Source organism: Schistocerca americana, chromosome 4 (assembly GCF_021461395.2).
Source record: "Schistocerca americana isolate TAMUIC-IGC-003095 chromosome 4, iqSchAmer2.1, whole genome shotgun sequence".
Taxonomy (NCBI): Eukaryota; Metazoa; Arthropoda; class Insecta; order Orthoptera; family Acrididae; genus Schistocerca; species Schistocerca americana.
In genome coordinates this window covers 404,875,496-404,889,897 of record NC_060122.1, presented here as the reverse complement: position 1 = coordinate 404,889,897, position 14,402 = coordinate 404,875,496, and the positions used below count along the sequence as shown (strand labels likewise).

Sequence of the window (14,402 nt, the reverse complement as noted above, 5' to 3'; positions counted from 1 at the left end):
GTGTTTTGCCCAACAGGTATCTTCAACCTGGTGTGACGGCTGGATGTTTCCTACACTGCTCACGACGATTTTGCCTGATTGACATACCGATTCTGGACTGTGCGGCCTTCGAACGGGAACTTTTGGATCGTCCCTTTATATCAGAAGACCTTGTTCACAGTGCTGCAGAATGAGGTACTTTTTCAAGGGCGTTGTTTCTACATCTTACGTTTATTTCTGTACTACCCGAACTTGGTGGATATTGTTTGCTACTTGGTCGTAGAGAATATGGTCGCGTCGATCTTTCTTCTTTTTGCAGGTATGTCCTCAGAATTTTTCGGATCGGTAGGATTATCCAGATTATGTATCGACATAAAAAAGTCCACGTGGACCATTCGTGCTTTATGCAGGTTTAGGGCATTATCAAATGTTTTTAATTTCTTTATTTTTGCGTTTTAGTGTTTAGATCACAGATGTGGCACAATTTCTTAGAAGCAAGTAGCGACACTTCTTATTGCTCAGATCCTATTAGCTTAATACTCCATTCGTCAAAAGTTGTCGCCCGCTTTACTTTATTAGAACAATTGGCATCACTTTCTACAATTTTATGTCAGTTGATTTCTTTTTTAGTTAAGTTCTTGAGGGAGAGAGATTACAAGTAATAGATTAAATTCGTATAATGTTCTATAATGCACAGAAAATATGTAAATCGTAATATTGTTCAAGTATATAGTGAAGACATAGAGTGTCCCAAAAAATCAAACTGGGGACACTGAAGACGAAAACCAGTTGGACGAGGTCGTGTTAAGAATAGCGTGAATAACACCTATAACTTATTTACCACTGGCTGTATAGGAAGTATGTTTAGAACCTGCGCAGCACAGAATATGCTTTCAGAATTTAAAAAGAAAAAAAAGAACGCTTAAGGATTAAAGTAATAAAGAGTAATAGAAAGCGAAATAAACGGGTATCTAAATATGAAAGCTGGGAAAGAGGAAGGTTTGGTGGAAGGATTCTGGTGTTCACCACCTCCGAAAACGGCGAACCATCATCGTGCAGGGTGGTTTTCCGTACTCCCGTGGTGTGCTCCTAACTTTGCTTGTAGGGGGTAAAGCTATCACAGGTGCATGCTACCGGAATATCCTGCCGAGATTGTGGGAAGCTGTCAAGCTGAAGCGTCGTGGGAAGCTGTCCAAGGGAAAGTCTTTGCTCGATGATAAAGTGCCAGCTCACCGCACATAGGACGAAGTCATACTCACTGCTTCTCTAGGCTGTCAGCTTTTAGAACCCTAGCACAGCACAGTGCAGCTTTTCGATCTTTCCTCGGATGAAGAAACCACTGCATTGCAGGAATTTCCAGAAAGATTACGATGTGATTTTCCAGATAGGGACGTGTTCTACAGCGAAGGTCTCCGTCCAGTCATTCATCATTAGGAAAAATGTGTCCCGTTGATGAGTTAAGCAGGTAAAAATGACTAGCATCATCGTCAACTTTCACACTCGCAGCTCACTTTTTTGAAGGTGGTAATTAAAAGTTTATGACTGTCTCTCGTATAGGGAAGACTATTTCCAGGACGCAGCAGTTTAGTCACCCTGAAGAGCTCCGCCGCAAAGATGGCCGAAACGTCGGCTATTTAAATTTGTTTCATAATGACTCGGCCTAACCCCTAAAAATAGTCAGCCCCCGTAGCTCAGTAGTCAGCGTCCCTGACTGCTACACAGAGGACCCAGGTTTGCTTCCAGGGACTTCTAGGTGGGAAGACTGGAATGGGGCGCTGTCAGCCTGGTGATGACAGTTTATGAGCTAGTGGAACGAGAAATAGTGGCTCCAAGGTAAAGAAACCCGACAACGGCTGGGAGGGCTGTGTGCTGAAACTGTGCCCCTACACACCACATCCGCATGATGCCACTGGCGGAGGATGATACTACGATCGGTTGGTCCCCATTGGCCCATCAGGGCCAGAATTCTGATCTAATCCCAAAAGGATTTTTTTCAAAAAGATAGGAAGATAAGGGACTCGAAGTGTTATTAGAAAGATAACTGACGACCATGAAACTGTATGCCGGACTGACTGGTTCTAGGAACCTTTACCTTTCGCGGGCAATGTTTCACCGACTGAGCTACCCAAGCACGATTCACGACACGTCCTGAAAGCTTCATTTTCGCCAGTACCTCATTCCTACCTTCCAAACAGTCAGGCGTACAGTTAAGTTTCATATCAGCACAGTCTCCACTGCATAGTGAAATTCATTTGGGAAACATACCTGAGGCTGTGGCTAAGCTAAGTCTCTGGAACACCCTGTCTTCCAGGAGTGTTAGTCGTGCAAGCTTAACAGAAGAACTGCCTTGAAGTTTGTAAGCTAATAGATGAGGTACTGGTGGAGATAAAGCTGTGAGGACGAGTCATGTGCCTTGTTCAGTCGGTAGAGCACTGGCCCGCAAAAGGTAAAATGTCCCGAGTTTGAGTCTCGGTCCGGCACAGTTTTAGTCTGCCGCGAAGTGTCATATTAGCGCACACTCCCCTTCAAAGTGAAAAATTCATTCTGGTAACTGAAGAGTGTCCGCCACTGTAGCTGTGTAGTCATTGCGGCTGATTGTCATGTGGGGAAACCAGCTTCGGTTCCTGTTACTGGCAGGGATTATTCCTTACAAGGGAACCTCTCCATCGCACCCTCCCTCAGATTTAGTTATAAGTTGGCACAGTGGATAGGCCTTGAAAAACTGAACACAGATCAATCGAGAAAACAGGCAGGAGTTGCGTGGAACTATGAAAAAAATAAGAAAAATATACAAACTGAGTATTCCATGCGCAACATAGGTAACATCAATGATAGCTTGAGCTCAGGGGCGCCGTGGTCCCGTGGTTAGCGTGAGCAGCTGCGGAGCGAGAGGCCCTTGGTTCAAGTCTTCCCTCGTGTGAGAAGTTTAATTTTTTATATAATCAACTTCGCTCTCTCCAAAATTCCAGGACATGTTCAGATTTGCTTGGACATATGCAGGATTTGACGGTCTACACAGGGAAAAATTTTAAAACGTTAAAAAACTATGTTTTGACACAGCACAGGGAAAACTGTGCGACTGTGAAACTGTCGAATTCATTTGTTGCAGTTTATGTGACAAACTCTTATTTTTTCATAACTTTTTTGGCAGTGATTATCACATCCACAAGAAAACATAAATCGGGCAAGGTAGAAGAATCTTTTTACCCATTCGCCAAGTGTACAAGTTAGGTGGGTCGACAACATATTCCTGTCATGTGACGCACATGCCGCCACCAGTGTCGTATAGAATATATCAGACGTGTTTTCCTGTGGAGGAATCGGTTGACCTATGACCTTGCGATCAAATGTTTTCGGTTCCCATTGGAGAGGCACGTCCTTTCGTCTACTAATCGCACGGTTTTGCGGTGCGGTCGCAAAACACTGACACTAAACTTATGACAGTGAACAGAGACGTCAGTGAACGAACGGACAGATCATAACTTTGCGAAAATAAACTTCTCACTCGAGATAAGGCTTGAACCCAGGACCCCTCGATCCGCAGCTGCTCACGCTAACCACTTTTTTCCTTTTTTTTAATCTCATTTTGTTAGCTTTTGTTCGTTGCATCTGCTCGGGGCGGACGTCGTAAGACACCCGTTTAAGTTCGTTGTTGATCAATTAACTCAGTTTTTTTTTTATTACAGAAGGCAGCTAACCCTCTGACCGAAAACGCTGAGCCACCGTGCCGGCATAACCACTGGAAAACGGCGCTCCTGAGCTCACACTATCCTTGATGTTGCCTATCTTGCGCATGGACTACTCAGTTTGTATATTTTGCTTATTTTTTCATAGTTCCACACAACTTCTTCCTGTTTTCTCGATTGATCTGTGTTCAGTTTTTCAAGGCCTATCCACTGTGCCAACTTATAACTAAATCTGAGGGGGGTGCGATGGGGAGGTTCCCTTGTTAGTGGAAAGACTAGTACGGGGGCCACTCATCCTCGTTAGGCCAACTCGCTTATCAGTAGCGGTTCCGAGATCAAGAAACCGGAGACCGATCGGAAAAGCGGTGTGTTGAACACATACCGCTGCATACCGCATCCGATGGCACCATTGGCAGATGATGACACGCCGGTCTGACGGACCCGATTGACCCATCTAGAGTCAGAAACCCATAACTTTACCTTTCACTATTTTAACTGAGTACTGACTGGGGTTCGTAAATCACCCAACGTTCGACATGCGGTGGATTTAGGGGGAGCGGCTATCCTGAGGACTCTTGTTACGTGTTCACAGATGGCGGCAGCAGTGTGCTGCGGCAGCGGTGGCGGTCAGCACGGGAGGCCACTTCCTGCGCGCCCGCGGCAAGTGCGCCATTACAGCGCGGAGACGCGTTGCGCGCAGAACCCGTCGGCTGGCCGGGTCGGCGGCGCGGCGTCATGCCGGCCACGTCGCCCGACCGGCCCCGTGTTTAATGAACTGGATAAAATGTCCCGCTGGCGGCTATAAACAACACGCGTCGCTCAGCCCGTCCACCGGTGGCCATTGTTCGCGTCTGCCGCCGCCGTCTTTTGCGGGCGCGACGCCGCACCTCTGAGGACCGGCGCGAGAAGACGCTTCCCGCCGGCCGCTGCATTCCCCGCTTTTGTTTCCTTTGGCTTCTTTAGCGCCAATAAGACCCGCCCGCTGGCGACCCAATAAGAGATCCGCGCGCTATTTCCGTTTCTTGCCTCGGTGAATTCTCAAGTTTGCTGAATCTGGGCGGGAAACGGTTTTGCGGTGTGCTCTCCCTTTTGTCGACAGGCCTTCCAGTTTATGAGTCGACTTCCAGAGTGTTAGAGTCTGAAGGATGCGTTCAATATATTGCTTGTGCAACTGATTCACAGTACTGTGATGGCGTGAAAATACCTGTCAAGTAGTTTACCACCTGCAGCAGTATCTACATACGCATCCATACAGTGCAGACCAATCTGGCGTGCATGGCCCGAGGCAAGTATTAGAGGTTTGATTCGCGTATGTAGCGCGGGGAGGGTCACTGTTTAAATATCTCTGAGCACGCTGTGAATAGTTTATACTGATACCGGTGTCCGCCAGTTGTGGTGTATTGGCTATCGTTGCTGCTGCTCGTGGATCCTAAGGTCTTGGGTTCGATTCCCGGCGGGCTCGGGAATTTTCTCCGCTCGGGAACTGACTGTTTATGTCGTTCTCATCATTTCATCACATCATCAACATCGACGCACAAGTCGCCGAAATTGTGCCAAATAGGAAAACGTACACTAGACATCCGAACTGCCTGTGTACATGGCTCATTGTTTTGTGGTGGTCCTTGATTGCAAAGATGAACAAAAAATGAAATGTAAAAGTATTAATAGCTAAGTAAGTGGTCAGAGGCTCCCTTTTTTGTCGTGTTATACTAGATACATCATCATATATACTTTGTAAACACTGTTTTTTATTCTCTGCTGTTAGATAGGTGCCAGAGGTTAGCAAAAATTGGTAAACATGTACATGTTGCATTTATTCTCATCAATCCAGCTGATTATGACGAAAGATTAAACATCTAAAACGCGCAATGGAAATATAATAATTTGTAACCAGAAACAGTAAACTTTTTGTCTAACTTTATCTTCGCCGTTCCCATGGGAGCGATCCGTAGAACACTGGAAAAATGTGTTCCTAGATCTCTCATTTAACACCGGTTCTTGGTTTTGTAAGTAGGCTTTCGAGAAGTATTTGATATCTATTTCAAGTGCCCTTTACTTCTGACCTATGAGGATTTCCGTGACGCTCTCCCGTGAGTCAAACAGACTAATGACGATTACTACAGCCCTTCTTCTTTTCATACATTCAGTGTCCCATGTCCGACCTATTTGGTTACACGGACTTGAGAAATATTCTAGGATGAGCAAAAAAAACATTTTGCAAGCAGTCATCTGTGTTGAGTGACTGGATTTTCCGAGTATCCTATCAACGAACCTAAGTCTGCTACATACTTTATCTACAACTTAGCCTATGTTATCATTCTATTTATTATCTTTTCATATTGTTACATGTGGGCATTTATCTGAGATCACTGATTTCAGTTGTGACTCATTGAAATTGTACTCATAAGATGCTATGTTCTTCCTTTATGTGAAACGAACAATTTTATCATTTCTGAACATCTAAAGCAAATTGCTAATCTTTGTACCACTTCGAAATCTTATATAGATCTGACTGGAATGGAGCAGAAGACAGCATTATGTGTACAATATGGATAACAGACGAGCACACTTTTCGCCTTTTAGAAGAACAGTTCGAATCCATGGCCCGACATCGGGGGATTAATTGTCAGGAAGTGCGTTATGATTTCGAAATTTCATTGCGAACGGATTTTACGACACAGGGGTGCGAAATTGATGGTATGAGTTACTGCGGAAGCTTTTGGAGGTTTAGGGTAACGAAACGCTTGAAGAAAAAGTGAGTCCGCCCGCATCTCGTGGTCGTGCGGTAGCGTTCTCGCTTCTCACGCCCGGGTTCCCGGGTTCGATTCCCGGCGGGGTCAGGGATTTTCTCTGCCTCGTGATGGCTGGGTGTTGTGTGCTGTCCTTAGGTTAGTTAGGTTTAAGTAGTTCTAAGTTCTAGGGGACTGATGACCATAGATGTTAAGTCCCATAGTGCTCAGAGCCAAAAAGTGAGTCCGTAGTGGGAATGTGTTGTTCGTAAATTTAGATGGAGAATGGCACAGTAGCAATGCAGAATTTTTGTAGGTTTGTTACCTTTGGAAGCGATAAAAGTTTTGGGAAGACAGTAGCTACAAAAGCGATGATTCCGGCTCTTAGGGATTTGGAATGTTGTTTCGATATATCAGTAGTTTTTACTGGAAATCCTCATTTTAGTTTCTAGGCGACCACTCACTTTTAACCTGGACCAAAGCATCAACTTTGCTAAAGTCACAACCCAACAGTTTTGTTTCAGGTCAACAGATAAGCAAACTTGTTTCTCTTGACCGTTGATAATTTCCTAGCAGTGGCGAGCGGCACAAAGGCACAAGTGTGAGGAAGCGGCCTTTGATGGAACAATCTCCACATTTCAGTGGAATGACATAAACAAACTATGAAAATCTAAATTTTTATCCCTTGACTTTAGTTCTAGGCAACGGCCCTGCCACAGTGGATACACCGGTTCCCGTGAGATCACCGAAGTTAAGAGCTGTCGGGCGTGGTCGGCACTTGGATGGGTGACCATCCAGGCCGCCATGCGCTGTTGCCATTTTCCGGGGTGCACTCAGCCTCGTGATCGAAGTTAAGAGCTGTCGGGCGTGGTCGGCACTTGGATGGGTGACCATCCAGGCCGCCATGCGCTGTTGCCATTTTTCGGGGTGCACTCAGCCTTGTGATGCCAATTGAGGAGCTACTCGACCGAATAGTAGCGGCTTCGGTCAAGAATACCATCATAACGACCGGGAGAGCGGTGTGCTGACCCCACGCCCCTCCTATCCGCATAGTCCACTGAGGATGACACGGCGGTCGGATGGTCCCGGTAGGCCATTCGTGGCCTGAAGACGGAGTGCTTTTTGACTTTAGTTCTAATCGCGTTTCTCCTCAGTCCGAACCCAGGATGCCACCAAAGACCCTTCCCGGTTGATTTTTAGTCCGTAAGAGTTTTTATAAACAGTGATTCACGCCGATTCTGAGATACGCGTACCAGGAGACAGGGCAACCTTGCCGCTGTGTTGTCGCTGCAGCAGCAGTAGCCCTGCTCGGCTGGCAGGTGGCATGATATGAGATTGCCGCTAATCTGCGCTCCGCTGGCTTCACTCGCAGCGCCTCACCTGCTGGGACGCCAGGCCAGGCCACGCCAGCTGCCGTCCTCTGGGTGCTAAGCCTGCGGAACATAACGGCTGGCCGACGGCTCCCGACTCAGATTACATTCTCCGGCTTGGAGTAGCTATGCTCTCTCCCTGCTCTCGCAGACGGACGAGTACTGCACAGCAGAGGCCGATGAGTCCCTAGGAGCGTCTTGCTATCTGTGCAATGGCGGCAGCATTGTCACAACATCACGTACAGTGTAATAACGACACTGGCTAAACAGGGCTCAGGTGTTACATGATAATGACCACACTCCCTCCTCTCTTCCCTTCAGACGTTGTCAGATATTTATGTGCGATATGATGATACTGGTGAATGAAACTGACTTGTTGAGACATTCTTCTTAATTTGATTCTTGTCTGTTTAGAGATACATCGACAATTTTTACCTAAGAGGAAATGCTTTGTAGGTCATTTATTTATTTGATTATTAGTTTCTGGCTGCGGCCAGCTTCGTAGCGATTACAGAAGTAAACGACCATCATCATATTAGCGTGAACTATTTTCAGTACCCCAGGCTCGATCTAAGAAAGCTATGGAAATCCCGATGACTGGACAGCGATTCGAACACGGTTCCTCCTGCATAAAAATCCATTTCGTCACCAGTGATCTTTGTCTTTCACTTTTTTGTCCTCAACAGCACGCATGAGTATTATAGGATGTTCAATAAAATACACCCTCGTCGCTGATATTTTCAGACTTGACACTTCTTGCACGTTACATTTCTTGCGCGTAAAATAAAAAAAAATGTTCAAATATGTGTGAAATCTTATGGGACTTAACTGCTAAGGTCGCCAGTCCCTAAGCTTACACACTACTTAACCTAAATTATCCTAAGGACAAACACACACACCCATGCCCGTGGGAGGACTCGAACCTCCTCATAAAATTCATCTAGCCTACGAAATTTACCTCTTTTTAGGGTTACGTAGCTCAGTCGGTAAAAACGGTACCGTTACAGGAGCACTTTGTTGTCTGTTCAACTGTTAAAACCCTTTCTCTCAGGAACGGGAAAGTTGAAGTTTATGTCACATACTATGGGCTATAGTCACTTAGCTGTGTAATAAATGTTAGCTTCTAAGTCAATGCAGTCAAAAGATACGGTCATTTATATTCTGATACTCTCGAACTCACTGATTAAAACCTCCAGGCTACGTTCGTTGACCTAGAATCATCAAATTTGCCAAGAAGCAAGGTTTCACAGTATAACCAAATGAAAAAATCCGAAACTGTTAATCTGTAATTATATCACAAGGAAAAAATGTCTCTTTTGTCAGACTGTCTGTCTGTCCACCTGTCTAGAAAAAAACGTTTTTCTCAGGAACGGTTAGACGTGTACGTTGAAATTTATCTCACATACGAAGGTGATTGGTCCCTTGGCCGTATAATAATCGTTATCTTCTAAGTCAATACAGTCAAAAGATACAGCGATTTGTGCCACGTATTTGATACTCGCAAACTCACTCATCATAAACTATAGGGCGTATCCTGTTGGTCTGAAATCATAAAATTTGGCAAGACGAAAGATTCCACAGTACAAGTGAAAGGAAAAATCCGAAGTCGTTAATTTTTAATTCTGTCACGCGAAGAAAAGATTTTGTCATTTGTTGTGCGGCTTCAAACTTAGAATTAAAACAGTCTCGAAAGTCTTGGAATTCATGGGAAAAGGAAAAGAAGATTGGTTTAAATGTCCCGTCGACATCAAGGTTATCAGAGACGGAAAACGAGCTCCGATTGTGTCGAGGAGGAGGAAGGAAATTGGCCGTGCCTTTTCAAAGGAACCATCCAGGCAGTTGCCTGAAGCAATTTTGGGAACACGGAAAACCTGAATCTGGTTGGCCGAACGCGGTTTTGAACCGTCGTCCTCACGAATGCGAGTTCAGTGTGCTAACCACAGTGTCTTCTCGCTCGGAGGATATCTTACCAGTATCAATGTCGATAGCAGTCAAAAATCGCCGAGATTCTGAATTCCTGGAATCGATGAACTGTCTTTGTACATAAGCTTGTACGCAAATCCTAATCCCAACTGGCCAATTTTTCTCTGTTGGTTAGAATAATCCATTCCTCCACGTGAGGGCTGAGATGTTTACTTTTTAAGGTGACCGAATACGAGTACTGTGCTTGCTTTCCTAAATAATACACTTACCATTCTCTGAGGTTCCTTTACGGAAAAATATCGTGAAGACAAAATTTTTAAAAACCTTCGAAGAACGATATGGTGTCGATGGCATCTAGGAAACGATAAAATATCCGCACGAATCGACAGAGAAAGCAAATGAATTAGGAAGAAGAAATTTGCAATTTGAAGAGAGATAAACAATATAGAAACATAGCGCCGTTACGTTAACGAAGCTGAATGCCAATAAATGTAGCATGAGAAGCGGGTCGTCATCTTTTTCCTGGCCTTTATCCCGTATCTTGACGGGGTCGGCATGTTTAACTGGGTTCGGCAATATTAGTGGTAGAGCTCCCCCTTACCCTCCCCCTTCCGCGACGGAATTTGTGTCTGCGAATCGTGTAACTGAGGCGGAAGTGGGTACGACCCTCGTATTCACCTGGTCAGATGTTGGAAATCGCCTAAAAACCAAGTTCACGTTAGCCGGCACTTCAGCTCTCGTCGTTAATCCGCCGGCCGGACTCGATTCGGGGCCGGTGGGCCTCCCAGAACCCCGGAAACAGTGCCCTAGGGGACGCTACTATCCGGGCGGATGTAACACGAAAAGCGATAAAAACAACAATTCTTGGTTAACAGTGTTATTGCTCAACAGAGCACCAACAGTTGCTCTAAGCACTGGTTTTAGCAGCAGCTGGAATTCATCGGTCGTTTTGTCCCGTCGCGTGAGGTTTGTATTCGCAACAGTTGGCTCTCGAGAGCATGTGGCCTCGGTTCTCAGATAACACGCTACAGAGAAGCCGCATTCTAACGCAATGGTTCGCGAAATCGGCTTGAGTAGGGTCCTCTATGTTCAGAGAGCTACCTGTGGTGGCTGCCCAAAGGACTGGAAACGGCTGTGGTTGGAGTTGGCCGCTCGTCCGGCCTGTGCGTGAGGAATGCCGACCGGTGTTTGCCGACGGTTAGCGCGCCCAGGGGTGTGCGTCACGCACCACGCACCGCCGACGCGTGCTGCCCGCGTGCAGCAATACCAGAGACAACATACCGCGCTAATCAGAACAACCATCTAATCCCATTCCTAAGCAGTGCCTAGAGAGCTACCCACTAAAATGATGGAATGCTTGTGGAAAATGGAAAGGGAACGAGTCTGAACGAAAGGTACGGTGCGGGAACTGCATGAAGCAAGTCTCAGCGGCTATCCCACACGAGATCTTTCATTTGATCTCAGAGCCGTTACCGGTAAAGCAAACGGAAAGCGTCCGTTCATTACTTTACTATATGCAAGACACCTCTTATAAATGATTGTTCCTTAGCATCCGCCCATCCTTGAAGGATGCATACTGCAACGTCTGCTGTGCTGAAAAGACCCACTCGAGAGCAACAGTCGCTACTGCAGTTTGCACGCGAGAAACGTGCGGGACTTCGAACAGAAGCCGGTCCCTTCCTGTCTTATCCTGTTCCTGATTTATTCTTGTGTGCGTTCGTCCTCTGCAAGCTTGACACCATTTTGCACAGTTACTTGACACTTGACACGGTCATCAGCAAAACTTTCCCAACGACTTGGATTAATATTGGCCTTGTCCAGGTCACCCTTACAAACATCCTTGAAGCAAAATTGGAGTCTTCCCACTTGCCTCACACCCTCCTGAAGTCCTCCGAACAGCAGATTTTTCGGTATTCGAGAGACATGTGCCTGATATGTTCTAGCAGCCTTTAGACGTCGGTGGCTCAGAAGTGCACGGATGCTGATTGTGCTTGCGAGCTGTTAAGATTTCGGTGTTGTGTACTATGTCTCTTCAAGGGATCTGAACGATTCTCCGGAGACAGTGGAGATGAAAGCTGTTCACTCGACCTATAGAGAAGCTATAGAGAAGGGTGCTAATAAAATAAGCGTTATATACATGTAATTTAGTTTTTATTGTGAGCAGTCCATTGTTACATAATCTGGTTTTCAATATAGCCACTAGAGTCTTGCATGACCGAGTAAGCGAACACAAAATACGAAATGGGGCGAGCACACCCTAACTGATAGGCTGCCCGCACTAGTTCTATGACCGAGCATAGATGCCGCGACCGAATACGTAGCACGTAACGTCAGACACATTACACGTGTCATTATCCGTGTGGTGTGTCTCTCTCTCTGTAATCATGCCAGTGCAGTATGATGTAAGATTGAAACCAATGTTTACACACTGGAGAAACTGGAAGGTCTAAAAAGCCTAGTATGGAGTAAATTTCTGTTGGTTGTAGACGAAAACAGTGCGCCTACTGGGTACGTATCGTGCATAAACTGCTCCACATTATCGTGTTTCCAGTCGGGAACCACTCATTTAAAGAAACACAGTTGCAAGAAACCTCACAAAGATACAGGTCCTTCACGGATATCGGCAGTAATAAAAAATAGTATTACAGCAAAGTGTGTCGCCATGTGTGCTAAAGATATGAGACCTTTTAATGCTGTTCCCGGTGAAGGTTTCAGAGAACTAGGCCAAGAATTAGCACATCTAGGTGCGCATTGTGGAGAAGTTAACGTGGCAGATGTCATGCCACATCCGTCTACTATAAGCAGACATGTCAAAGAACGAGCTGATGCAATACGAAACAGCATAATGCCTTCTGTTACTGCAGAAGTTATTAATAAAATATGTGCTGCGACAGATGATATGTGGACTGGTTCGCAAAATCTGGTGCACTATTTAACGCTTACAACACATTACATTAACACAGATTGGTCTGTTGTGAACAATGTTTTATTTACAACAAAATTGCCGGGAGTTAAGAAGACGAGAGTAAATATTATGATAGAAATTGAAGAGAGGATGGGTGATTGGGACATTTCGCCGGACATGTTGCACAGTTTTGTTTTTGTCTCCGACCAGGGTGCCAATGTAATAAAGGCTTTGGAAAATCACGAAAGGATTCCTTTTGCTGCTCATTGTATAAACACACACTTAGCCATAGTTTCGATGAAGATAACTTCTTGCTAAATCATGCCCCGAACATCGCATCAACAATAAATATTGCAAAATGCATTATAAGGTACATTAAGAGAAGTAGCCTCTGCTCGTCTTTGAAATCATCGTTGAAACTAGAGGCCTACACACGCTGGAACAGCTTGTACACTATGCTGGAATCCTTAGACACTCTATTATCGTAGATCCTTCAAGTACTGTGTCATCACCACCCAGAAAGAGAGTTCGTTTCAAGGAATGGAGGAACAACAGATCATCCGCAGCAGATGAAGTAGATCTCTACAGTTTAATGTACCCCGGAGATGATGATGACATCATAAAGTGGGGGAGCAGACTACCCCAGCAACAAGCGCACCTAGTGAAAGATGCTTTAGTAAAGCCAGCATGTTACTAACAAATCGCCGCAGCCAATTAAATGCGGAACGCGTAAGTGATTTACTGCTGATAAACAATAACTATAATTTTGTTTCTGTTGCAAACAAGTGAAAAGTAAGACAAGTTACGTCTGTAAATGTTTAATGTTCTTTTTATGCTTTCTTTATGAAGATGGCTGTCTTCTAGATTACAGGGACAACACTTATTTAATGTTTCCTATTAATGAAACGAAAAATATATCTTCTGTTTGGAAATGAGACTCGTCTTCTATCCACGATTGTATCATTTTACTTCACAATTGCTTTATGAATTTAGCTGTGTCTCGTACCCGTTCTTGGAAACGTTACTTTTGTATTAAAAGAGAGAGAGACAGAGATAAATACATTGTGTGTGTGTGTGTGTGTGTGTGTGTGTGTGTGTGAGAGAGAGAGAGAGAGAGAGAGAGAGAGAGAGAGAGGGAGGGAGAGGGAGAGGCGTTGGATTTGTACAGTAAAGTACAGTGCAGCGAGCCGGGACGAGGCGAGGTGAGACGTCAGCGGTGACCGGTAATGCTCGGTTATCCGCGTGTCCGGAATCCGGACATCAGACATGGGGCGAGTACGTGACCGAGTCGAGTCGTGTGGGGCCGGACACGAGCGGCTCGGTCACCCCGTCAACAGGCGAGCAGTGACCGGTCAAACATTGAGCGTTGCAGCACTCTAATAGCCACGACAGATAATGCTTTAGCGAATCTGACAAACGATGTGCACTTTAGATTATTGCTGGAATTTCGGACGAGCGTTTAGATGCACGTGTGAAAAAATATATATTTTCAGTTACTGCCAAATCTCCTGCATACTTTACTGCGAAATGATGAAAGAAATACGGAAGGTTATGCAGTCAATTTCGCACTGCCGGTAGGCCATCGCAATTTCTATTCACTCCGGTTTTCCTGACCAATGAAGAGTTTCTTTTCCCAATGAAGCACTGTCGGTTTCGTCCTCTACATTTGGCCCTTAGAACTATAGTACCTTTATTATCAACGGAGGGCTAAACACTAACAAATAAAATTTTAAAAATGTGGAAAGTAAGACTGCAAGATAGGTGAAGAATATAAGTACTACACGAAAATGCTATTAATTCACCTTTTTCG

At 45.2% G+C, this 14,402-nt stretch overlaps 1 protein-coding gene and 1 pseudogene across 1 annotated transcript in view; one reads left to right on the top strand and one right to left on the bottom strand.

Annotated features, from left to right (window-relative positions):
• Positions 1–14,402, bottom strand: part of LOC124612262 (protein jagged-1b) — a 582,430-nt gene that overhangs the window by 507,955 nt on the left and 60,073 nt on the right. The window lies entirely within an intron of this gene.
• On the top strand, positions 7,095–7,212 carry LOC124614446 (annotated as a pseudogene).